The sequence below is a fragment of the Neofelis nebulosa genome, chromosome 14 (assembly GCF_028018385.1).
Source record: "Neofelis nebulosa isolate mNeoNeb1 chromosome 14, mNeoNeb1.pri, whole genome shotgun sequence".
Classification (NCBI taxonomy): Eukaryota; Metazoa; Chordata; class Mammalia; order Carnivora; family Felidae; genus Neofelis; species Neofelis nebulosa.
This window is the reverse complement of record NC_080795.1, coordinates 62,917,631-62,945,467: the sequence shown is the minus strand read 5'-3', so window position 1 is coordinate 62,945,467 and position 27,837 is coordinate 62,917,631. Positions and strand designations below refer to the sequence as shown.

At 40.8% G+C, this 27,837-nt stretch overlaps 1 long non-coding RNA gene across 6 annotated transcripts in view; it reads right to left on the bottom strand.

The window, feature by feature from the left end:
* LOC131494476 (uncharacterized) overlaps positions 1 to 27,837 on the bottom strand; it is a 259,326-nt gene that overhangs the window by 6,166 nt on the left and 225,323 nt on the right. For all 6 annotated transcript variants that reach the window (XR_009253424.1, XR_009253425.1, XR_009253422.1 and 3 more), the window contains one exon: positions 13,102 to 13,218. This is a non-coding gene — a long non-coding RNA (uncharacterized LOC131494476). The remainder of the gene's footprint in view (positions 1 to 13,101; positions 13,219 to 27,837) is intronic.

The window sequence follows — 27,837 nt, the reverse complement described above, 5'->3', positions numbered from 1 at the left end:
CCTTGTTTACGTACGGTTTGGGTTGTTTCAACATGATTTGTTGAAAAGATGAGTGTTTCTGCATTTAATTACCTTTGCATCTTTGCTAAAAGTCAGTTGATTATTTTGTGTGGGTCTATTTCTGGATTCTCTATTCTGTTCCATTTATCTGTAAATCTGTCCTTTCACCAATACCACTCTGTCTTAATTACTTGCAATTTATAGTAAAGCTGAAAATTATTTCTGATGATTACTCTGTCACGTGGTAGTATACTGGCTTTTTCTTGCCTTTTGTATGTCTCATTTTTTTTTTTTTATTAAAAGCCAAATGTGTTGAGTAGGCCAGTGGAAATCAGGGTAAATAGTTTATATACCTGGATATGGGCATGCCTTTCCTTCTTCTAGAATTGTAATGGAAGGCTTTGCATTAATCGAGTTAGTAATTCACCAATTTTGTCCAATTCTTTTTCTTTCTCTTCCTTCCCTTCCCTGCCCTTTCCTTCTCTTTCTTTTTTTCTTTTTGCAATGGTGATACTCAGTGCATCAGAGCTTTCAAATTCCTATAGATAGTTTGTTTCTAAGGTGGTGGATGTGTATCAGGGCAATGCTTGTTTGAGTTTTAGATCTTCCTCTTGAGCTGCTCCTCAAAAATCTTCTGTCTGAAAACAAACAAACAAACAAACAAACAAAACACGGCGCTTGGGTGGCTCAGTCAGTTGAGCATAGGACTTCGGCTCAGGTCATAATCTCATGGTTTGTGGGTTCCAGCCCCACGATGGGCCTGCTGCTGTGAGTTTGGAGCCCGCTTTGGATCTTCTGTCCCATTCTCTCTGCCCCTCCCCCACTCACACTATCTCTCTCAAAAATAAACATTAAAAAAAAATGCTCTGTCTGCACATTCTTATTCCTTTCCCATCCCTTGCCCAGCAACATTTTGCTGTTACTTGTCATTTGACGTTCACTGATTGCGGGCTGCACTTAATTCTGCCCCCTGTCCCAAGAATAGACTTTCCTCACATCCTGCTCCCTTTCCTCACCTATAATGAGTGGGCAGGACCAACATACCAGAACCAGCCAGTTTTCCCTTTCCCCTGCTACATTGATGTTTTCATTCGTCTGTCTGGGGGGTCTTACTTCTCCCTACAGGGCTACTGCCCCTCCCTTCAAGATCTTTGGTTCATTCTGATCTATTCTGTGAGTGCTCAATGGAGTTCATGGAGAAAGAGCCTGCAAAAGTGCTGAAGGAGGTCATCAAGTGGCTGTGATCACTGGTTGACCTGAGAGCTGAACAGAAGGCAACTGGAGACTCCTCACCTAGTCCCCTGTCCTTGGAACATACGTTCTTCCCACCATTCCCACACTAGGAGCCATTTCTAGGGTAGCCCAGGAGAGCAATGGGTTATTGGGACCATCTGGACTGAATGCACAACAGATCCCCCATTAAGGCCTCTATATAAACGTTAAGAATCTGGCGGGCAGGTGCAGAGATCTACTCATCTTACAACTACCCAAGACAAGCCTTGTATGTAATTCTCTTACTAATTAAGACTGACACCTACCACCTAGAGTGGTCTGTGTCTTTCTTCAGTCTCCCCTTGCTCTCCATGTATGGGGACCAATTTCTGATTTCACCTGAGAAGCTCCCAAGGTTGCAAAGCAACAAAAAGGGTGCAGACCCCTTCAGTTTCTGCAGCACCCAGTTCCACTCTATTCCACCAGCCCACACATAGCCTTAACCAATTTCTGAGCTATCCTAGCTGAGCTCTTCCGATTCATGTTCAGTTGCATCTACCCCCCAGAGAAGCACATATTTGTGTGCCCTCTCTCCCTGGAATCACTATCTCTTTTTAGATTTGGGGCCATATTTGTTCTGTGACCTCAGGTCTCTCATGAGTGGTTGGCTTGTTTGTTTGTTTGAAGTTAAGACTATTTTTTAAGAGAAGTTTTGGGTTCACAGAAGAATTGAGAGGAAGGTACAGAGATTTCCCACATCCTTCCTGGGCCTGCACATGCACAGCCTCCCTTACTATCAACTTGCCCCACCACACTCATGTGTTTGTTGCAACTGATGAACCTACACTAACACATCATTATCACCCAAAGTGCACAGTTTACATTAGGGTTCACTCTTGGTGTTGTAGAGCCAATGGTTTTTTTTTTTTTTTTTTTTTTTTTTTTTTTTTAAATTTTTTTTTTTTTTTTTTTTTTTAATGTTTTTTTATTTTATTTTTGGGACAGAGAGAGAGACAGAGCATGAACGGGGGAGGGGCAGAGAGAGAGGGAGACACAGAATCTGAAACAGGCTCCAGGCTCTGAGCTGTCAGCCCAGAGCCTGACGCGGGGCTCGAACTCACGGACCGCGAGATCGTGACCTGGCTGAAGTCGGACGCTTAACTGACTGCGCCACCCAGGCGCCCCAATGGTTTTTTTTTTTAAGTCATGAAAGTGAATTTAGTTTGGTTTTTTTGTCATAAATTTGAGAACAACACTAATTCCATGTCTCTACATTCTTCCCAGGAAGAAGCTAGAACTGGTCAATTCTGTTGTTTAAAAATTTGATATGACAGTTTGGGTGGGAGTTTAAACTATCCTCATGAGTACAAACGCACTGTGTCCCCTTGTTCATCCAGAAACCTACACCAGTTGTGAAGTATTTTTGATTGATTAGTATTGTGGACTAAAGAATACAGACTGAGAAATAATTTTGAAATCCTTATTCTAGACTGGGCATGTAAAATATTCTATGAAGTTTTTACTTATGAACCAGGATTTTCTATTCTACTTATTTTATTAAGTATCTTATTCAATAGACTATCCAGTATTTTATTCATATGTTGAAAATCTAATTTGTTAATTCATTGAAAATAATATTTTTGAGTGCCAAATTATAGTACTCAATACAGTGTACTTTATACCCAGTTCTTTTTTTTTTTTTTTTTTTTAACATTTATTTATTATTGAGAGACAGAGAGAGAGCATGAGCATGGGAGGGGCAGAGGGAGGAGGAGACAAAGAATCCAAAGCAGGGTCCAGGCTCTGAGCTGTCAGCACAGAGCCTGACATGGGGCTCGAACTCACAAACCGTGAGATCATGACCTGAGCTTACCCAGGAAGTTGGACTGAAGTCGGATGCTTACCCAACTGAGCTAACCAGGCGTGCCAACTTTATACCCAGTTCTAAGCAAGAGATAAAGTGGCAAGCCATCATTACTCCCAGGAGCATAGTTTTGGGTTGTTTTAATTTGCTATTGGTGAAACCATCCCTGTCAAACACAAAAGTGTTTATGCTTGGGTGTAGAAATCGGTGTAAGAGAAAGGGAGAGCTTTGAGAACAGAAAACTCTATGCTTTTCTTTGCCAATGGGGAGACTGATAGCCCTGGAAGTAGCTTCTTTTCAAAATACTTTGTGCCTTTGGAGATGTTTCCTAACTGATACCCAAACTCAATCTAAGGGATAAACTTTTATTATTATCTTCCCTTGATCAAAGCTCAAAACAGAGGCTTCAGCCAGTTCAATTACTGTATGATTGTTGATATTGAATACAACTATACTCTCTAATTCTTTGACTTTCTTGCTGTTATTTTCCAAATTTCTCTTTCCTCAAACCTAGGAAACTATAAAACAGGAATTTAATAGCAATAATAACCAGAAGCAATTATTTCTGCAGCTGAGTTTAAACACATCTGTCCTGAAGATGGTTCTAAGAGAGTTGGAGAGACAGGATATACACGTGGCAGAGTAATTGCTAATGCCAGATGATATATACTTAGTACCAATTGAATTGCATAAACATGGCACATTCATCAAATGTCATCTCTGAAGCCCAGGGCAGGCCAAGAAGCAGTAACTTCAGCTAGGTCTTGTGGTCACATCTAGGCAGAGAGAAGGAAGTGGGATGTAGACATAAGGAATTGTACTGGAAAAGCCATAGTGGCTAAAATGTACATAACATGTTGAGGAAACATTGTCTAGACTCATGTAGTTTATATAAAAATTCAAAGAGTAGAATAAAATAGCTCAAAGAAGTTTATTATAGCACACTGTGGGTTGTAAAACTAACTGCTTTATCTACCCAGAACTCTTTGGTTTAGTCTGGTCAGCACCACCTTCTTTTAGGGAATTGCTCTCTCCCACCCCCACCCCCAACTCAACCACATAGTTCCAATGGGGTCTGACAATAACAGCCTCTGTTTCTGTGCACCCAACTCTTCCCATTGTTACACCAGGGCATTCAGTGAGAGACCTTCCTTAGGATGTCTGCATTTGGAATTAAAGGCAATTTTTTTTCTGTACAATGAAAATCTATAAAAGTGTGATCCTAAAGTTGCCAGAGGCCACAGAGAAAGGGAGCTATCAGAGAGAACTAGGAAAAAGAGACAAGCAAAGAAGCCTGATGATGTTCAAGCCCCTGGTTCCAGCCACATCTTTTCTTCCTGTTAGTTTCATGAACCATTGACCTTCCCTTCTCACCCAAGCCAGATTCTGTAATTCATAAACAAGAGTCCTGATTAATATATAGAGTAAATAAGCTGTCCTTGATTGCCAGACAAAGGTATTTGGATTTGGGGAGCTAACTGCAATGACTGTGAGGTTCTATCCTTCTGATAATCTTCAATTTCATAATATTTACTTATAAACACAGTAGGAACCATTGAAGTTTTAAGAAAGGTATTGATGTCTGCAAAGCAGAATTTCAAGATTATTGTGGCAGGAGCGTATAGAATGGATTGGAGTGGGGATAGGCTAGAGACTATTAAACCAGAAGAGCTGACCATTCGAACAGTTCAGCCACGAGGTAAATAGGCAACTCAGACTGCAGGTGGGAGCCCAGAGTGGAAAGGAAAGGTCACAGTAAAGAATCATTAATCTTTCCAGGATAGTCATCAGAGGCGAAGCACCATCACTGGGCATTTGGTTATGACTAATGGTTTGAGATTCCTGTCTTTTTCCAAATATTTAATACAAAATAAGTCTCCCATTTCCTTGGGTTTTCTTGAGTCTTTTCCCAGGGAAATCCACCTCATCTTCTGAGACACAAAAGCTTAAGTCATATTTCCACAAAAATCCTTCTAAGTAAAACAAAGACGTTCTTCCAAATTGACATTTCAATAGCAATTTTGGTTTTTCATGACTCACTGACTTCAGACAAGAGGAGGTAAACAGGACAGATCATGCATAAAACCTGTGTCGTTCTCATGGAATCACAGGTTTCTGAAAGACAACACGAGGTCATCTGTTTATCCTGCCTGCCTTGTCCAGCCATTCCTAAACCCTCCTGGAGAGTGCTGACCTCTGATTTAAGCATTTTTAAAGCATCTTATTGCTATAGTGATTCCCCCCAACACACATGCACACATGTACACACATGCACACCACACATGCATGTGCACACACACACATACACACATGTCCACACACGTACACAAGCACACACATACACACACACACACACACACAGCCAATGGAACCTAATTTCAGGACTTAACAGCTCTCATTCTGACGTTGAGATTGGGTAAAAATGGTGTCTTTAATAGAAACTCCTACTTTCTTGGGATTTTAGAGTAGGTGGCCTTTATAGATTGTTCCATCCTAGTGTTTATCAACCTGACCTAATCAAAGGCATCACTTGGGATGTTTGTTCAAAATGTACATTCCCTAGCATCCACCCAGGATGAATTTTGAGTCACGGGTCAGGACTGGAGTGCTAGAGCTCTTATTGGGACATTTTGGGGAATACTGTATCTAATCCTTGAGGATCCAAATGAGGCTGCAAGAAATTAAATCGCACAGCTGCTGTCAGAACTCAGAGCTCCTCAGTCCTATCAAGATTCTTGTTTAACTTTGTGCTTCTCATAACGAAAATGGGGAACCACCAGTTTTCTCTCTTGGAGTGGGTTTAATCCCACTGTGCATGTAACTATCATTGCATTTCACACCTGACAGTTTAACTGTCTCCCTTGATGCTGATGTCATGGAAATAATATCAACAGCAATAATAATACTCTCTACTATTTACGAAATGCTTTCCTATTAGATCTGAATCCATTTAGGTTCTGAGAAACAATGTTCTATAAAGGCAAAAGCTAGAAAGTCACTGATTCAGCTGATTTGCCCTTGTTTCTACATTGACCGTGGTACTCACAGGAAGGGCCCTTTATTGAGAACTTGTGAGGAACAGAGCCCTACACTTAAGACCATTACAGATATCATCTCATTAAATCCCAATAACCCAGTTATCATATCATCATCATTTTCCTAAAAGCCTACTTCAGCTGAATTCCCCTGACATCCACCATTCTTTTACTGGGACCTCTATTATTGTCTACTTCTTGGGCTGGGTGTAATATTTGCCTGACCTAGTCATAGCTATCTCAAGTCTTATACATCCTTCCAATGGTCTATCTCGATTACATCTTTGGATTTAAGCTTGAGATACCAAACATTACTCCTGAGACAGAGGGACAGCAAGAGTCAAGAAGGAAAAAAAAAAAACCCACAATTTTGAAAAACAGAAATCCACTAGCCAGGAACCCAAGAGTAATGGTTTTGCATGGAAAACTCCATCTGTTTTTTGTGGGATCTGGATCGTATTTTTCCCTCCAGCCATGGGAATATGCCACTCAAAAGGATCTGCCTTGGATGGTGACAAGATGTACTCTGCCATTAAGCACTCGTGGCAAGGAAAGCATCCAGGATTTGCTTACTAAGAGGCGATGGCAAAAGAAGTAAGCTGTGCTAAAGCCTCCAGAATAAATTTCTGTTTAAATCCAAGCCATGGATTTGAGACTGGGTATAAAAAAACTTAAAGCCAACAGACTGGCACTTGGGTGTAGCTGGCACTGTATGTTCTCCTAATTATTTGAAAATATGCTCTGTTGACTAAGCCACACTTAAAGAATAGGGAATGTCATCATAAAGGTTCTAGAAAAAATAAAATCTGATCAGGTCTTGGAATAAAAGAAAAATAAGAGCAAATTCTACCTCCAGATAAGTAGTTGTCTTTCTCAGAAGCAGGCCCACGTGGGTTAATAAACCTTCAGTAAAGGAAAAAGGGTTTGGAAGTGAGACGCACCTAATTTTAAATCCTGTCTCTTCTCCTAAATAGTGTAATTGCTTTGGGGCTCAGCCTCCCTGTCTGCACAACTGATAGAATAAAACCACAGAAGCTTATCCGGTCACCCCACGGAAGTTACTATCACAGCACTTGGCATAGTAGGCAAGTGTTTTTTAAAACCTATTCCTTCGCAAGAGAGAAATTCACATGAGGGATGGCACCCAACCATTTTGTGTGATCATTTGAGGGAAATGAAACACGGGCGTTCCTCCAGGAAACGATGCTGGTTATTTGGTTCAGAGCTGAAACCACTTTACCACAAAATGGAAGAGAGGCGAGATCGGAGGAGGCAGCTGAAGGGACATGGAGGCCTGGCTTTCATTCTGGGCCCCAGACATGCTGGTCCTCCCTGGACAAGTCACCGAAACTTATGGTGTGCCAATGGCAATGGTGCTGTTCAGAGCATCCACACAGCGCACCTGCAGCCAGGATGAGTTTGGACAAATGTGGCACCAGGCCGTTGCAAGCATCGCAGAGACCGCAGATACAGGCGCTGTAGGGATGTTCTTTCTCCCTTCCGACGCGTAGCAGAGATGGTGAATTTTTCAATTACAGTAAGACCCTCTTAAAGACAAAACTCTCTAACAGCCACTGACATTTGAGAGGTTGAGTCAGCATATCCCCCCAAAGTCCGATAGTTCGCTGAGTGTTCAGTGAAGCCACATCAATCACTTTGACTTCTTTTTGATAAACTGGATAGAAGGAAATCTCGCTCAGAAAGAACCATTCCAATTGGAAATAATCTTAAAGGACAGCTGAAAATAACAATCACTGAACATCTCTCATGTGCCAAGATCTTACCGTTTTATGTGCATTCTCTTAGCAGTTTTCCAAATTAGGGCTTAATATTCCCATTTTAAAGATAAAGGGCTATAGCCCAAAGAGAATAAGTTACATGCCCACCATTTCACAGCAAGTGAGTAACAGAAACTCCATTTGCACTGCATTTTGTCTTTAAGACACCCTCATATCTCATTCCATCACGCTGGCTCAAGGACATTGGGGAAGTCAGAATGGACAATTAAGAAGTACAATGTGAGTACTTTAATGTTGTATTTAATGTTCTCTGCATTTTCTTTTGGCCTTAGTGTTGAGGGGGAAATTAGTTTCACATACTTCTGAGTTTTGCCCACGGATATTTATGTCATGTAGTATCTCCCAAGAAGGTGAGGAGGAATTCAATTCTGACACTAACTAGCCGAGGCAGCATAGACCTCGCAGGTTAAGGGCAAAGTCCTCCACCAGACTACCTCCATTTCAGAGGTTAGCCACCAGCCGCAAGTCTCAGGGATCTTCAGGCCACAGAAACTTCAGACAGACTGGCTACAAAAGAAAGGGGTGCCCCATGCCCCCAGATTCAATGATTTGCTAGAATGACTCTCAGAACTCAGGAAAGCACTATACTTATGATTATACTTTTTACAAAGGATCCCCCTAGAGGTTAAGATCTGGGAAGGTCCTAGACGTGGAGCTTCTGTGCCCTTTCCCAGGGGAATCAAAGGCATCACCTCCCCCCTTCCCCAAACACACACACACACATCACAGCAATAATGTGTATACTAACCAAGAAGCTCCACTGTCTAGTTTTTACTGGGGTTTCATTCCATGAGCATGATTGATTGGGCTCAATTTCTAGCCCTCCTCCATGCCACAGATGTCAAGGAAGCTCAAAGTCCCAACTCACTAATCAACATGGTGGGTCTTTCTTGTGACCAGCCCCTATGCTACAATTAAGTAGGGGCCTACTGGGAGCCATTTCATTAACATAAAAATGATACTCTTCATCACTTGGGATAGTCCATAGATTAGAGTCTCCTTCCCAGTCAAATTCTTTATTGTAATGCCATCACCCTGTGCCATCCCAGTCCCCAGATTTGTTCTGTTTTCTAGCACCTTCAATTCTATCAGAGATACTACCCACCACCCTTTAAGTCTGCCACAGCTGAACATCTGTAGATTTCTTTGGCTCTGTCTTTCCTTTGTCCTTCTCAAGTAGCCTAACTTCCCCTGGGCTGATTTTCATCTCTAGGTTTCCTAGATTCATCCTCTCCTCTCCACTTCTACCACCACCATTACCACTGCCATTTAGAATCCAAACCGTCAGGATCCTAAGTTGTTGTGGAACTTCCTGAGGAAAAGTACACAGTATGGTAATTGGAAGGAGTGCTGATTCTAGAGTCTTGAGTGTGAAGTCGAGCTCAACTGCAGGCTACAGATACATCGTAGAGTCACTGCATAGGGCAGAGATGTGAAGGGTGCAGCACATAGATACTTATACACAGAAAGTCAGATCTGCAGTTAAATGGGTATTTTTCACATTCACCACACATTTCTCTAAACCCATCCTTTTTAAGGCACTGTATTAATTTCTTATTACCGCTGAAACAAATTAGCATGAACAGGGGTTTAAACAATATGAATTCATTTTCTTATAGTTTTAGAGGTCAGAAGTCCAAAATGAGTTTCACTAGGCTAGACTGAAGGTGTTGGCAAGGCTGTGTTCATCCTGGATGCTCTGGGGTAGCACCTGTTTCCTTGTCTTTTCCAGCTAGAGGCCACCTGCATTCCTTGAGCCTTTTCTCCATCTTCAAAGCCAGCTGAATTGGGCCAAGTCCTTCTCATGCTACCATCTCTCTGGTTCTCCCTCCTCTGCCTGTTTCTTCCACAGTTAAGGGCCCATGTGATTACATTGGGTCCACCTGAATAATCCAAGCTGTCTCCTCATTTTAACATCAGCTAGTTAACAACCTTAACATCTCTGCACCCTTACTTCCCCTTGGCCATATAAGGTAACAGAAATTATTCCCAGAGATTAGGAAATGGACATCTTTGGCGGGGGAGGGCATTACTCTGTCTCATGCTAAGTTCAGGTGAAATATTACCTATGAAGCTTATCCTGATGACTCTCATTTATATTGCTCTCTTCCCTCTAATTCAGTAGTTTCCAATTTTGTCAGCTGCAACACTTCAAAAAATATTGATGTTTGGGTTCCGTTCTTGAGTCTGGGGGATTAAATTGGTCCAAGGTGTGACCTGAGCAAAGGACATTTTTACAAAACTCCCTTAATCATTCTAATTTGCAGCCAAGATTGAGAACCACTGCTCCAGTAAATGTCTGTGTTTTCATCTTATCTGTCAATGCAGAGAGGAGGTATCATGTGATAATTAAAAGGAAGACTGCACAATGCCTGCATTCATATCTCTTGGCTCCACTTCTAACTAGTGGTCAGACCTTGAGCTGTTTAAGCAATCCCTCAGTGCCTGTGCTTCTTCACTTGTAAACTGGAAGGAAAAATAAGGCCCCCTAGAGTTGTTGAGAAGGTTGAATAATTCAATGTATATAAAAGTGTTTAGTAGCCTTATCTTTGAAACTCACCTAAAAGCTTTGCCTGGGCATAACCAGCCACTCTTTCTGTGGTTCTCAAAAAATACTTGTTATTTGATGGATAGAAAACAAGCAAGTGTGGCCAAACCACATGATTGCAGTTCTTTGAGCCATAAATCTTATTTTAGTTTATTTTTAGAATAGTTCTGTCATATCTCTGCTCTCCAAATATCTTCAACCAGTGTAAGCTGAATGCACATTAGAATCTTTTTGGAAGCTTTTTAAAAGTAGTAGGCCTAGGATCCCCCTCCTCCCTGAGATTTAGCTCAACTGGAGCCCAGGCATCAGTATCTTTTAGCTCTCTAGGTAATTACAATACAGAGCAAAGGATTAGAATCTCAGACCTGGACTAGATGCCCACAACTGTTGTACTCTGAGTACATGTAACAAAGGTAATGACTTATGCCTGGGAATGACTAGGAAAGAGTGTAATAAAAGGGAAGTAGGAAAGGGAAAGGACTTAAAAAGAGAAAAAGGAAGGGAAAGAGGGAAAGGGAGAAATAGAGGGGAGAGAGAGAGACACACACGGAGACACACACACACACACACACACACACACACACACAGAGAGAGAGAGAGAGAGAGAGAGAGAGAGAGACCAGAAACAGAGAAAGTAAGGAAAGAAAGATGGTCAAGTACACCTAAAAGGTATGTCTTGATGACTTCTTCATACTCATGCTATGTGTTAACTATGTTCTCCCATCCCAACTGGGTCTTAAGGAGAGATGGGTATCCATGAACAGAATCTCAATAGAGAAGTGGAAATTCTATGCCCTTCCAGAGTATGTACTCAAAATATATTTCAGCAAACATGAATCCAACAGCAGCACAGATTTGTTCTGTGGCTATTCAGGTAAGTAGTTCTAGAAGCTGTGTTAAAAAAAGACTAAGCTGAAAGTTTGGGGCTATCCCTTAATTCCAGAGAAGAAATTCCTTGCTCATCCTGAGTAGCACACAGGTCACTCTGGGGATCGCAAGGAACATGAGTCAGAGGAGACAATTACTCAAGAAAGTTACCCAATCTCCTAACATCCGGTGGTGGAGAGAGGCTTTGAGTAACCTCAAGGTGACTCCCAGGCAGGTGGCCACAGCACAAAGACATTTCCTATCGGCTGCAAAAGGATCTATACCAAAAATCACGTCATCACTTGAATTTACTTACCTGTTATGATTTAGAAAATCTTTTCCCGCTTATGATCTTACCTGATTTTTTTTTTTTTCAGGGGCAAAATAACCTTTGTAAGACACATGGGTTAAATATTATCCCCATACTGGCGATGAAGACTCAAGTCTTAGGCAATGAGTGACTGAATGATAGAGATAATCCTCTCTCTTTTCAGAATGCACCCTTCCTTAAGAAAAGCATAATTAATCATGGTATAGATGATTATAAAATAAACAGTAAGAATTCAGCACCAGGAGGGCACCGGTGAGGGTCCATCTAAGAAAACTCCCTAAGGAAAGGTGAGCCTGGGGAGGGGTTTTGATACAGCAAGTTCCACTGGGAAATGGAAACTTAACATAGACAGTATATTTAGCCAGCAAAAGATTATATATAAGATACCACTACATATATATTTCTGGAGTGAACATGAAATCTCACTTACCAAATGTTACTATGTTAAAAGTCAGTCACTTTATTAATACTAGTGACTGATTACTAAATATCTGAGTAGCAGAATAGGACAAGATTCTTGACATGCACTAACAGTCCAACTCTAACAACTGCCCTACGATATGGGTCTTTATTAAATTATTCTCTATTCATGTACAAGGAGACTGAGACCCACCAGGCCAGGGCCCCACAGCTGGTGGATGGCAGGGCCATGATTCAGACCCAGGTCGCTCTGACTCCCGGCTCATGCTTTTTCCGCTGCTCTACGCCATCTCCTCAAAGCCCATAATTAAGCAAAATAATATGCTCTTCACAAATGAAAAGATCTCATGCACGAAAGTGACGAGACGACTCGTTTGGTTGATGGGCTTCCAAATATGCGGCGGATCCTTTTTCTGGAAACCGCATTTGGCATAAGGGGGCCTAAAGTCCAGACGGTTTTCATGACGTAACTCAAGGTCTCCGTGAATGTCAGCCTTGAGTCTGAAATAGCTCTGAGCCCTCCCATCCTGGCATCTTCCCTGCGACACCCCCCGGTGCCCCCGGCCGAGCTCAGACTGCCCACGGAACCTGCGGGTGGGTGAGTGGACAGTGCCGGCGGGGGTTTGAAACAAGGTACATCATGGTCCCCTCCTCCATCCCAGTAACTATTTCCGACGCTCTCACTCCCTCTCGGAGCTTATTCTCGGCTCCGTAGGACTTCATGTTTGTTTGTTTTGCTTTCAGGTTTAAAAAGGACTCTTAGCAGCAGTTCAAGACTTTTATAAAATTAATCCCTCGTCACTTAGAGCAATCCAGAGGGCTGCTAGAAAGGAATGGCACTCTGCGAGGTGGTGCCTGAGACCGGATTTTGAGTGTGGTCTGGTCTTGCATAAAAGTCATTTTCAAGGTGTTTCTCTTTGTCTCCATTCCTATCTACCTCGTCTTAATCAAACAGCATGTTCCCTCAAGTCATGAAGTCAGCCAACAGTACACCCCAGGGTTCTCATTGCACCCAACGGCCTTACCTGTGAGCCCCAGTGATTCTGCAGCTCCAGTGCCTCGGCAGGTCGCTGTCTCCCTCAGTCTTCCTTGGCCCCATGCCTTGTCTCCCTTGGGACCCTTTTCCTACCAGGGTTTAGTTTCTGTCAAATGGAAGCAATAAAAAGTAGTGAAAAGGGGCACTGGGATTACAGCCCTAAGAACTCAGTCTGAGTTTACTTGCCTCTGCCCTCACATAGCTGACAGGAGACCACGGACTAGTCAGAAACTCCTGTTCTCATATAGAAAGCAGAGATCACAGTCATATGCGTCTTACTTATCTCACAGACCTATAGTAAGGATCGGAGGACAGAGTGGACAAAAAAGAACTAGGAAAATGTGAGTGAACTAATGTGCATTAGTTCATTCACTGCCACTCCTGTGACTGGAGGCTATCTCTTTGACAGAGGGGAGGCAGAACCGGAAGAGAATTATTGTGTGTTGCCATGTGATGGAATAAGGTTCAGAGCGTCAAGGGGGCCTGGAGGAGGGATCCTGGCCGATGTCCGGGGTTTGGGGATGCAGCCAGGTGCCAGGAACTATCCCCAGAGGAAGTCAGATATGAGCTCGGCCATGATGGCTGAGTGGGTGAAAACAAAGGCCCAAAGAGCATCTCAGGACAAAAGACCAGCACATATAAAGAGATGCTTATGCTAACGTCAATTTCATCTCCTAAGTGCCAGGGAGGGCACAATGGCTTTAAGTAGATAGTGGAATAAGAAGAAGCATGTTTTAGGAAGATGATTTTAGAGGCCATGGGGCAAGGAAAACATGAGAAAAATTAGTTTTTGTTGTTGTTATTATTATTATCATTATTATTATTATGAGATTATCTCTCACATGAGCCTGAATAGAAATTAAGTATGAATTGAGTCAAGAGTTCAGTTATTTAGTCTCTGCACGAAGGAAAGAGAGTGAGCCCTGGGGCAAGCCTGGGGGGGAAAGAGGATTGGCCTTCGTTCCAAGGCCAGGTGACACCCTGGAGTAGGATAAAGGCTCCCTTTCTAGGGAGTGGAGATTTCTACTATCAGTAACCTCAAGGAGGAGTTGATGCTGGAAAATGAAATGGAGCCCGGGATGACAAAATTTACCTCTGAGCCTGGTCTCAAAGGAGTCTAGATAAGTTCAAGGACATCCTTTTGCAGCAAAAACATCTTTTGTCATAGAAAGACAGCCCTGAAGGCATGCCAGGAAGCCCCTGAGAGGGACCCCAGGAGAAAGCACTTGGGTCTATCATACCTGAGCATCTCCATATCAAATAGCAGTTGCATTTCCCCCTTTTTCTTATCCCAGAGCCATCAACCATGTCATGAAAACTTGTTAACTAACTGGTCTCAGCTGTGCTGAAGCCTGAAGTTTGCCCAGGCCAGAACCATTATTCTGTGAGAATAATACTGTTCACTGAGCATTTTCTATGTGCCAGGAATAGAGTTAGGAGCTTAAGTGGATGACCTTATTTTCTCAACAATCTTGAGATTATAGAACTCCAGTTAACCTCATTTTCCAGGTAAGAAATCTAAGGTGTAGAGCGGTTAGAGAACATGCCCAAGTCCCACAGCTGATATGAGGCATTCTGTCCAGAGATAATTCCATTTGCTGCTACCCTAGACTACCTCCCAGCTATGGCCCAAGTGAGCAATGGCCATACCCGTGCATGGAGTGGATATGAAGGAGACTGGTAGTGTCATGGGGAGCTGTCTGAGATGGAGCAGCCATCATGGGTCCATGGCTGAAAGATGCCAGTACAGGCAATAACACACATTAACACTGGGGATGGAGGCAGATGTGGCCTGGTGCTTCTTTGACAGCCAGAAAAAAGGTCAGAAAATCTCACAATGAAACCTAAGCCCCTGGTCACGGTGATGAGTGGTACCAAGCTGCCAGACTTTAGCCTAACCAATGTGGCCGTCTTCATGCCTACTAGCTGGTGAGCCCTGAGGGACTTCCAGCTTGCCATTGTATGGCCATGAGAGCATTTTCACAGAGGAAAACATCAAGAAGTTACAAAGTGGCCCATAATCCAATTTCAAACTTGAAAATTCCTGAGAAAACGCTCCATTCTACTTGGGCCTAAACAAATTACACGCTGACAGCATGCTGTTTTTAGAGTCCTCTGACTTAATGTGCTGTTCTATTATCAACTCCACTGTTACTAATGGATTTTCTTTGGAACTCGATACTCGCAGGGCAAGGAAGAAACTAGCAGCAGCACCAGACGCTTCTTTATTTTTTTTAATTTTTTTTTTAATGTTTATTTATTTTTGAGAGAGACAGAGACAGAATGTGAGTGGGTTAGGGGCAGAGAGAGAGGGAGACACAGAAGCAGAAGCAGGCTCCAGGCTCTGAGCTGTCAGCACAGAGCCTGACATGGGGCTCGAACCCACGAGCTGTGAGATCATGACCTGAGCCCAAGTCAGACGCTCAACAGACTGAGCCACCCAGGCGCCCCGTCCAGACGCTTCTTTAAAGGCAAACAATATCAATGTCTACCCCAGGGGCCAAAGAGACATGTGGTTGCCTTCAGAACCAGGCCCAAGGGAGCTGTCTGGAGTCTTAGCTTCTCAAGGGGAAGCCTCTTCATTTCCACAATCCCTGTAGAATGTTCCACAGTTCACAGATGACCCCACTACTGGAACTTTTCCAAATAAGGCAGTGGAATCTCAAGATCCCTACCACTCAAAATACAGAAATCCAAATTGTCATCAGCAGAAGCATCTGGAAGCTTGTTAGAAATGCAAGATCTCAGGCCCCACCAAAGACATAATAAATCAGAATCACATTTAACAAGATCCCCAGGTGATTTGTGTGCATGTTAAAATTAAGAATCCCAGGGGCGCCTGGGTGGCGCAGTTGGTTAAGCGTCCGACTTCAGCCAGGTCACGATCTTGCGGTCCGTGGGTTCGAGCCCCGCGTCAGGCTCTGGGCTGATGGCTCGGAGCCTGGAGCCTGTTTCCGATTCTGTGTCTCCCTCTCTCTCTGCCCCTCCCCCGTTCATGCTCTGTCTCTCTCTGTCCCAAAAATAAATAAAAAACGTTGAAAAAAAAAAATTAAGAATCCCAGTTTAAGATTGCTTGAGATCTCTAAAGAGCAAGCACCACATGGGTTGTAATAGCCATATTACGACATTCACTTGCGTATGGGATTGTGCTGCTCAAATAATTAATGAATCCATTAACTACTGACATCTCAACATGTGTCCCCTGCTCTGCTAAACACTGTTGGTGATACCAAAAAAAAAAAAAAAAAAAAAAAAAAAAAGTCAAGATATGATTCCTGTTGACTGCATGCTTACAATTCTGTCGGAGAAAGAAAATATACACACGCTCAGAATGACCTTTCAGAAAAGGAATAATGACCCTAGCACCGTCCTACATAAAATAACTAGGATTCCCCAGTGCGAACTGGGTGATGTCTACCCTACAGCAGAGCATCAGAAGCCTTCAGAGCTCAGAGCACACCTTCCTCCCCCACCTTATCCACGGACACAGCCTTCCCCCCCACCCCCCCCGTGCTTTGCCCCAGCCACACTGAACTTGAAATTCCTAGGTGAAAACCTTGCTCCTATGTCCATGCCTTGCCCTTGCAGAATGACCCCACCCCTTTCTGCCCTTCCCCCTTTTTTATGATCTCACTATTGAATTTTTTAGACTTAACACAAAAAGCTTTTCTTTGTTTTCAAATTTGAGGGAATTGTTGCCCTTCTTGAGTATTCCCACTGCAAGTTCTGTCTATGACTGTTTCCTAGGTATAAAGGTCTGATTGAAAGAAATAAAAATGGTATATGAAACAGCTATAAATCATTAATGCAATCCATCACATCACCATCTTCACCTCAGACACACCTAAGAGCCCAGTCCCAGGATGTATGCGCCCTGATCCTTCTCCCTCAGACGTCCCTCCACATCATCGGACCTGGTGGCTAAGCCCAGTGGGAACTAGAAGCCCAGTCCTAGGCCTGGGATAGCCTCCCACACCTTCTTATTTGGGAGACTCCTGCACATCCTTTGTATCTCATCTCAAATGCAACATTACTGAGCTTCCCCCACTTCCCAGAAGCATACTGGTCCTTCTCATCTCAGTTCCAACATTACTTCATACCTGTCTCTATCGAAGAGCTTATCTGCTTGATTGTGTACCTTTGCTTGCCTGTCTCTCCCACCTGACTTAGTTTTTCTAGGACAGAGATTTGTCTTCTAAGGCATGAATAGGACTGCTTGTGCATTCTCAGTGTTCTGCAAATGTCTGGCACCAAATAGACCGGTGCTTCCCAACCCCTGCTAATTAATCATCAGAATCAACCACATGTCACACCCATATGCTTGTGCTTCACCCCAAAAGATCCTGCTTCCACAAGTCTAGGATATGGTTTGGGCATCTGTATTTTTCAAATGCCCCCCACCCCCTGATAATTCTATGTGCCACCAAGATTTAGAAACACTGCAGTAGGCCCATTAACAAACTAAAGTTTGTTAATGACGGAATTATCCATCCTCTACCCCTGGGCATGACTCCTTGCTTTTCTAGATAAACCTGAGGTCCCTTGATTGGATTGCCTTGGTCCTTCCTGGCTAGATACACACCTTATACCTATTCACATCCTGATATCACTACACTGATATGTACTGAGCAGTATATGTACCTATGGGCTCAATTGTGTGTGGCCATCTTTATGTGTAATTGGAGGCAGACAAGAAAATGATGGATATGTAATTGCAGTAGAATAATGGCAGAGACCTTTCAGGCACACCTAGTTTTCCCTGTCCAATGTTCTCAAGATATCATGCCCATACTTCTATAACATCATCCCTTAACTTCCCTAGAATGAGCATATCTGTGCTTGAAGTAGACTGTGCCCCAGCTAGACTCCTTGAAGGCAGGCTCTTCTCTCTGGTGCTGTTACCTCAGCTCCTATCCCAGTGCCTGCCACAAAATAAGTGCTCAGTAGAGGTCTAATGACTCCCTGATTCCATGAAGACTGAATGTCTGAATAAATGAATGAATGAATCAGAGGATTTGGATTGATTGGAAAGGAGGAAGAAAAGCATTCCCACAGGGGTGAGGATTCAGAATCAAGGTGTTCACAGGTCTGGAGAAGAGAATGAGCTTGGTACATAAGACAACTAGATAAGTTTTTGAAGATAGCTCCTCCTCTTTGGAGAAAGTCGGAGGCCTCTGTTGTTCCTTCCCATGGGATTTCTTTTTTTTTTTTTTTTTTTTTTTAATTTTTTTTTCAACGTTTTTTATTTATTTTTGGGACAGAGAGAGACACAGCATGAACGGGGGAGGGGCAGAGAGAGAGGGAGACACAGAATCGGAAACAGGCTCCAGGCTCCGAGCCATCAGCCCAGAGCCTGACGCGGGGCTCGAACTCACGGACCGCGAGATCGTGACCTGGCTGAAGTCGGACGCTTAACCGACTGCGCCACCCAGGCGCCCCTCCCATGGGATTTCTAATAATGGACTGTTGTCCTGTGCAGGAGGGAGGTGTCCTGGGAGTCAAGCAGAGTTATTCCTAACTCTGCTATAGGATTTCTGTGTTGCTATCAATAAAGGGAAGAAAGAAAATGAAAGAGAATATTTACTTAGTATCTATTTTGCGTCTGACACTTTGCTTATGTTGTTTCCCTGGATAGCGAGGACAGCTTCTTGTGCTATTACTGCCACTTGTCTGGTGATGGAAATTAAAGTAAAAGAGTTTAAATGACTCTGACAACTTGTTCTTTTCCCTGTGTACTTTGCTACTTCCATTCACTTAAGCTATCTGGGCCTCAGTCTGTACTTGAAAATGAATGGATTGTGTTACATGATGTCTTAGGCCTTTTTAGTTCTAAAACCAATGGGTTTACCTTATTGTGGGGTTTCTCAACCTTGAGGCAACTTCCTTTGAAGCCTATCACTTAGTACTACCCTATGTACCATTCAATAATTGTTTACTGAATGCAAGAATTGAGTTTAATCACCTGGCAGCTCTGAGAGATAAAGACAGTATAACATTTTGCTCTAGTTAAAAAAGGTTTACTCACCATCCCTAAGCAAACTTTGCATATTCCTGTTTCTTCACTTTTGCTTGTAATTTGCTGTCCACTTATCAAAATGCTACTCTGTCTTCAAAGTCTAGCTCGATTCTCCTCCTCCACCAAGGCCTCTCTGGCTGCCAATGAACCAATCAACATGGAAAGGAGGATGGGATTATCACAGTTAATCTGGGGATGGAGTCAGTCACATCTAAACCTTGGGCTATTCCATAGTCAGGGAACGATGATGGGAGGCTACCTCAGGGTCCGATATATTTCCTCAAGGGGATTTAAAGAAAGAATAGTTGAAAATTGTTCTTCTCTAGACTCTGTGGGCTTCAAAGAACCCCACTATTGCCTTAGAAATAAAATGACTATATCTAGTTTTAAAATTTATATCACCTGTAGCTTTTAGAATTCTTCACAGACTTTTCACAACCAACCTCTGCCATCACATACCATTGAACTTGCACGCACCCAGCTTCCTTACATGGAAGGCATCCCTCTGCCTGGGGTAGTGGTGGAAAATTCCTGAAGAGGACTGACTTCATGCATTACATCTCTGCCTGAGGACATCCTGAAGAGGTCAGGTCACTATCCGTGCAAGCAGAATCGCCTGCCTTATGGAAACATTTCTTCCTTTTAATGCACCTTTGTTCACTCTTAGTAAAACAAGATGGACGTAGCATTACGTACCTACAACCAACAAAACTGAAGTGCTTACTCCCATGTACACACGTGTATTATGATCTCTGACATTCAACATAGATGACTAAGTAATATGTTAACTATTCTGGCTCAACGTGCTATATGAATCATAGTGCACAAAGCTCCTGAGAACTTTAAAATCAGACAATAATTTTTTGTTATCATTTAACATTTGCTTACTTCTATATCCCTGATACATGGCCCAATGACAAAACGAGTCATTCAGTAAATATTTGTTGACTAAATACAACAATCAATGGATTCATCTCTATTTCTTTTATTTTCTCTCCCCTAATATGACTCTGAAAATGTGTCATCAATATAATAAACACATTAATTTAATACTGGAAAACCTGAGTCACATAATGGAAGAAACCTGTGTCCCCAGGCTTTGCTAATGTTTCTGTAGTAATTCTTGCAATTAATCTGTTTTTACACAGCTCTCTCCTCCACTGGACATGTGTTTTTTAAGGGAGGTGACTGTCTTACTCATCTCTGTATCATCAACATTTATTACAGTGCCCAGCTCATAATAAGTTTAGTAATTGTTTGTTAAATGAGTGAGTAAATATATTTCTAAAATGATTGCTGTGCCTCCAGTGACTTCCTGGCCCCTCCTCATCCCTGTTCTAGTATTTTTTTTTTTTTAGAATTCTCAGCTACTTCTCTGTTATATTTAGACAAACAGTTTGTGGGAAAATTAAGCCCCTCTTACAAAAAGTAGAAACTCCTGATAGAAATAATTTTTAAATGCCTTTTAAATCACAAAATTGTAAGGCTTGAAGGAACATCACAAATCTTTCAAACATAGGAGTGCCTGCGTGGCTCAGTCAGTTAAGTGGCCGACTTCAGCTCAGCTGACGATCTCACCATTTGTGAGTTTGAGTCCTGCATCGGGCTCTGTGCTGACGGCTTAGAGCCTGGAGGCTGCTTCAGATTCTGTGTCTCCCTCTCTCTCTGCCCTTCTCCAGCTTGCACTGTCTCTCCCTCTCAAAAATAAATACACGTTAAAAAAATTTAAAAAAAACAACAAATCTTTCAAACATAAATATCAAGAAACTTCCCTAGCAATAAGGTGAAATTGGTATAGCTTTTTTACAAAGAATATGTGAGATACATTAAAAATGAATACTTACAAAAACATATGAACAATCATTACACAGGAGAAATGAACACACAAGGGATAAGCATATAGAAAACCTATCGTATGGGTGTTGGTAGGGAGTGGACGAGGGGTAAAAGAGCTCTCGGGCCCTGTTCATAGGAGGACAGGCTGGTGCTGCCACTCTAAAGACCCAAATGGCATTAATGGCTTTATAGGCATATAACCCAAGATCCTGAATGAATACCCCAAAGAAGTTCTTCCATAACATAGGAGAAACGAAGAGAATTTAGCAGCGAGTCAGAGGCAATCTGAACATCCATCTGCTGGAGCATGAATAGGTAAAATATGATACACAGACCCTAGGAAATTTCGTAGTGCAGTACAAGCTACAAATCAGATGTTCACACAGCAACAGTACTTACTGAGACACATGATACAAAACCACTTATGTAAATGAATCATATATGTACATGAAACAAATGATCTTTTTCAATAACATACACAATAAAAAACAAAGCAACCCACTTTAAATACATGATGATGGCAACCTATCATGGGAAGGGGTTAGGAATATGGAATAACAATAGTGATAACTGGGAACAAATAAATTTAAAATAAGAAGGAGCCCACATGGCCCATAGATGACAAAGTTCCATGAACTAAGCAATGTGATCAACTCAGGCCCAATACAGGAGATCCAACAGAAAAAATTAAATGAAAAGAAAATGTTAGAACTTGCTAGTAATAAAATTAAGGTAAATTAAAACCAAAATAATAAAGATGTATTTCACTTGAACCAGCAGCTCCATTTTTGTCATTATTCAGGATAAATAATGATCAGCACAGCTATTTAACTTTAATTCTGTAAGTATAATCCAATATAATGAAGCAAAAGAAAAATTAAAGGTGTAAAAATTAAAAATGTAGTATTTATTATTTTATTGTATACTTGAAAAACCAAAGAGAAACTGAAAAATTTTTTTTCATTTTTTGTAGGTTTTTTTTGGGATAATTAAAAAATATATATTTATTTTAGAGAGCACAAGAGCATGAACAGAGGAGAGGGGCAGAGGGAGGGAGGGAGGGAGGGAGGGAGGGGGAGAGAGAGAGAGAGAGAGAGAGAGAGAGAGAGAGAGAGAGAGAGAGAATCTTAAGTAGACTCCATGCTCAGCCCAGAGCCAAACATGGGGCTCAGTCCCATGACCCCGGGATGACTTGAGCTGAAATCAAGAGTTGAACACTCAACAGACTGAGCCACCCAGGTGCCCCGGTAATTTTTTTATTACAAAGAACAAACAAATTTGCCAAGAAAACAGGGTGCACATTTCAAATCTATAAATTAGTAGCCCTTCAGTTAGAATCAACACTAGTTTGTGTTGATCACTCCATCCACAATGGAATGACAAAAACAAACTTACCATTAGTGTTTAAGATCTAGATAAAGAAAACAGTAACATTCTTCTGAGAGACAAAGAGAAAACGTGTTCAAATGACAAGGCATGCCATGATCCTGGATGGAGAAAACCTATGTCAATTCTTTCTAAATCAATCTATATGTGTAGTGTCATTTTACTGAATATACCAACAGGCTTATTTGAGAAACAAAGAGCTGATTTCAAAGCCAATACAAATGAATAAATAATAACATCCAAGTAAATTCTAAAAAGGAAGAATATTGAGAAGGGACAACCCTTAATGTTAAAATACTGTATAAAGCAAAATGATTTGGAAAGATCATAGATCATAGATCATAGCTACATGAATAGACACACACGGGAAACAGAAAACAACTCAAATAAATGGTCCCAGATGTACACAGGGATTAAGTATAAAAGTGGCTTCAAATCAGTAAGGAATAGAAAGATTATTCAACAAATGGTACAGAATAACCAGATGGCTGTCTGAAAGAAAAGACTAGTTGGATCAACAGTATAATTTAAAAATGAAATTTAAGAGTACAAGAAAACATTGTAGTGATTTTTGATAAATAGTCTCTAAGTGGAAAAGGTCTTCCTAAACATGACCAAAAAAAAAAAAAAAAAACAACAACAAAAAAAAAAACCCCAAAAAACCCACACCAGATGTAATGAAACAACAAAAAAAAAATGTCAAAAATTGACAATGAAAAATTTTGGCATAGCAAAGCCCACAGTAGCCAAAATCAGAATTCTCAAGGGCAAAGTGAGAAAATATTTACAATTTATATCTTAGGAAATGAGGACCCACTTCCCTAATATATATTAAAAAAAAAACAACCTCCCATAAACATTATGAAAAAGATCAACAATCCAATAGAAAAATTAAAGGGATGTTTCAAGAAAAAATAATAGCCCTTAAACATATGTAATTATGTTCAAACTTTTAAGACGATAAATGCAAATACAAATTACAGTGAGATATCGTTCCCACTCATCATACTAGGAAATACGTTAAAAATGTGTTACTACATGGGTTGTGAAGAATGTGGGAACAGCCACTTTCCTACACTGATGGTGGGAATGTAAACTGGTGGCACCTCTAGGGAGGACAATTCATCAGTAGCTATCAAAATTACAACTGCCAAGTATTTTTGACACAGAAATACCACATCTACATATTCCTCTACAAATATACTTGCACAAGTATATTCACTGTTGCTGTATTTATAAGAGCAAAAGATTGAAAACAATGTTTTTTCCAATACTCCACTGAAAATTTTTTCTCTTTATTGCCTTGGGCATGGTAACAATGTTGATTTTCAAGTTAGTCTCTGAATTTCTGGGACCCCTCTGGATCTGTGTTTATTTCCTATTGTTTTTATTAATTTTTCTTTGGCTTTCCTTGGCTTTCTTGGTTGGTTTGGGTGGCTGGGACTTTCTATTTGTAAAACTGTTTCTAAAAATAATGGGGAGTCATCTGTGGTTCTATTCCAACAGAGAAGATTTACCTTTGCTTCCACCAAGTGCTATTAGCAATCTTGAATCATCTCAATCCAATTTCAGAATTAGGAAGATGTGATCAGTCCCCATGAGGGCTTGTCACTTGGGGTTCATTCATTCCTCAGGTTCATCCCTTTGCAGTCTCAGCCCAAAGTTGAGAGGTCACCTTGGAGTGTCCATAACTCCTTCTCGTCCCATGAGGTTGTCATGAAGTCCTCAGCACTTTTTCATTCAGGTATAAAGCACCCTCAGAGGCTGGGCTCACTCACAGTCCTGGATTTCCATTCCCCTCAGCTCCTAACCAAGTAATTCCTTACTCTCTTTTTAACCCTCTACTACCTTCAGGTAGACATTTTTTTTTTTTTTTTTTTAACATTTAGCTAGCTTTTCTGGTTGTCCTAATGTTTATTTATTCCATATTATCTTTCATGATGACCAGGGACAAAATTCCAAAAAAAACCCATAGGTGTTCATCAACCAATAAATTATGGTACATTTATACAACAGAATAAATTATTGCATATTTATGGGTAAATAACATTATGGTTAAATAACAAAAATGTTAAGCCAATTACGGTACATTTACACAAATACAATGCTATTTGGCTACAGAGACTTTTAGGTGCTGATATGGATGAATCTTCAAAATATATTGCTTAGTGAAAAAGCAAGGTACAGAGCAGTGGATGTGGTATGCTATCATTCAGGCATAAAATACCTCTAGAAGGAGTCAAAATAATTGAATACTTAGATTGTTTGGGGCCTAGAAAAATGTATAGCCAAGGCATGGAAGTGAGAAGAAAATTCTTCATTGTTTTTATCATTTTATACATTTGAATTTTGACACCGGTAATATATTATCTGTTTGATATAAAAGATAAAATAAACATTGATAAAAAATGGGTAAAGCTATGTGCATGAACCTGTTTGTCGCCGCAGTACTTACAATAGCAAAAAATTAAGGCAAACTAAATGTTCGACTGTAAGAAAATAGTTATGTCAGGTGCCACTGATGGCATCTTCTGCGATGATATTAAAAATAAATAGGGAAGTTATGGAGAAGCCTGGATACACTACTTTTCTACTGCTGTGTGATAAATGAACACAAACTTAGTGGCATGAGACATCATTTATTCTCTCATAGTTGTACAGATCAGAAGTCTCTCCCGATAAAGCTGGGTTCTCTGCTCAAGGCTTCACAAGGTTCAAATCGAGTTGTCAGGTGAGCTGAATTCTCATCCTAGAACTCTGCCTACCTCAATGGAAAATGCATTATCATTAAAGAAAGAAAAGAACGATGAGCCTTAAACATATGCAAAGATATTCAATCTTACTAGTAAGAGAAATTACACTGAAGTACACTTTTTATCAGTCAGACAAAAAGTTTTAAAAATTTGGTAACATGTTCAATTGGAAATGGTATATGGAGACCATTGCTTTCTTACATTATTCTAACTTGTATTAAAATATTGTATACAGAAATATACATAAACTATGATAACAACCAGGTAAAAATAGGTGTGTGTGTGTGTGTGTGTGTGTGTGTGTGTGTGAAAGAGAAATAAAAGGGAGGGTACAAAAATGTTAATAGTCACACAAAAGAATTTGTGTCACTTAATTTTTCATTATTTTTGAGATTTTTAAGTAAGGTTATTATTTTCTTCTATCATTAAAATTGTATTTAAAGGGAAGAACAGTAACTTTTTCAGTCTGTTTTTACCACTGCACACACAAAGAAGAGTAGATTTATTGCAGTGTACCAGATCATTGCTATTTGCTGGTATTGCTGAGATTAGGACATAGGTCCCCAACTCTGGGTCCTCATGTGCTATGTTGTCCGGTCTCTTGCTGGAAAACTCCAGGCATACGAGACTATGACAATTATGGAATGCCTGTTATTTCCTGTGTGCTCACTACTTGCTAGGTACGTTTATGTGCAGTTAACCCTCATGACAATCCTATACGATAAGTATTATTTCATAGTGTCACTGGGTTTTTAATTGCAGCTCTGCTCCAGAAAAACTGAGGGACTTGGCAAGGATTCCACCCCTCCTCGCTCAGTTTCCTCCTTTATAAAATGGATCAAGAGTCATAAGAGTTGTAACTAAAATGAGCCAGATACCATTAATACCCTGCCTGTATCCTCTCAGCACTTAACCACACCCATGCATGCTTAGTTAGCTTCCAACTGGCAGCACCTATGACTTTTTACCTGAGGTTTTCCTCTGACCAGGAAACCCCTTCTATTCACATGTGGGAAAGTCTAGAAGCCTTCTACCTTCCTCCAACAGCTCTTAATCAACGAATAACTGTGGAGTGCATACATAGTCCCTGAGCTACCTCAGCCCCTGGGCAAAATGACTGAAGCGCTTGTTCTATTCAATTTCCCATTGTTCTACTTACCCCCAGAGTAATCCCTTGACAATATTCATTCTTTCTTTCTTTCTTTCTTTCTTTCTTTCTTTCTTTCTTTCTTTCTTTCTTTCTTTCTTTCTTTCTTTCTTTCTTTCTTTTTCTTTCTTTCTTTCTTTCTTTCTTTCTTTCTTTCTTTCTTTCTTTCTTTCTTTCTTTCTTTCTTTCCTTTAGAAAGAATATTTAACATGAGATCTACCCTTTTAACAAGTGTTTGTACAGTACAGTATTATTAACTATAGGCATGATGTTGTACAGCAGATTTCTAGAATTTATTCACCTTCCATAACTGAAACTTTATACCCATTAAACAACTCCCCATTTCCCCCTTTTCTAAAGCCTTAGCAATCACCATTCTACTCTCTGTTTTCCATGGGCTTGGCTATTTTAGATATCTCATATAAGTAGAATGATAAAGTATTTGTCCTTCTAGGACTGGCTCATTTCACTTAGCATAACAACCTGTAGGTACATCTGTGTTGTAGCATATTTCAGGATTTTCTTCTTTTTTAAGTTAAGGCTGAATAATATTCCATTGTACATTATACCACATATTCTTTATTCATCTGTCAGTGGACATTTGGGTTGTTTCCACATCTTGACTATTCTGACTAGTGCTGCAGTGAACATGACTTCAGTCAAGGTTTGATCAGGGCTGTGGTCTCATCTGAAGACTTGACTGGGAAAGGATCCACTTCCACACTCACAGTCTTGGAAAAATTCAATTTTCCAGCAGTTATTGGACTGAGGGCCTGTTTACAGCTGGCTATTGGCTAGAAACATTCCTGAATTCCTTGCCACATGCACCTTCCTACTTGGCAGTATGCAAATTGAGAAGGCAATAGAGAGAATCTGCTAGCAAGATGGAAGTCAAAATTTTATGTCACCCAATTAAAGAAGTGACATCCTATATATTTTTTTCTTATTCTAATGGTTAGAAGTCACTAGGCAAGCCCACATTCAATGGGAAGGGATAGAAAGAGGCTGTGACTGCCAGGAGGCAGGGACCATTGGAAGACATACTGCAATATACCTGTCACACCAGTCAATTTTAGATGATTCTGATAGGAAGGAAGGAGCCTAGCTCTTTCACAAAACATTCTTTTTCTGTTTCTTTGAGGTATTCTTGCAATCTTAACAGGAGATTTCCCTCATGAAATTAGCTTTTACTTAAGCAAATATATTCCAAGAATGTGATATAGCTCTAACATTCTAACATGTTATGGGTAACAATAAGAAGCCAGAAGGAAATCAAAGTTATTCATGAATAGCTGAATTGCAGAAAACTGGGAGAGTACATTCAATATTGGTGGACCAATATGGATACTGGATGTTGACAAACTTAAATCAACATATATGCATTGAACATACTCTTTTGTATACAAAAGTAGAAACTTGAAATGTATTCGGAAAGAAATCAAATAGAATTAGACTTAAATGTATATATTTCAGTCATCTTTGCTGATATTGTTCATGCTTTCACTTTTAGCAAGAGCCATTATGCTTCTGCTTACAAATGTGATGAAGAAGAACTTGTTCCTTAAAGTAGAAATAAAAATGACTATA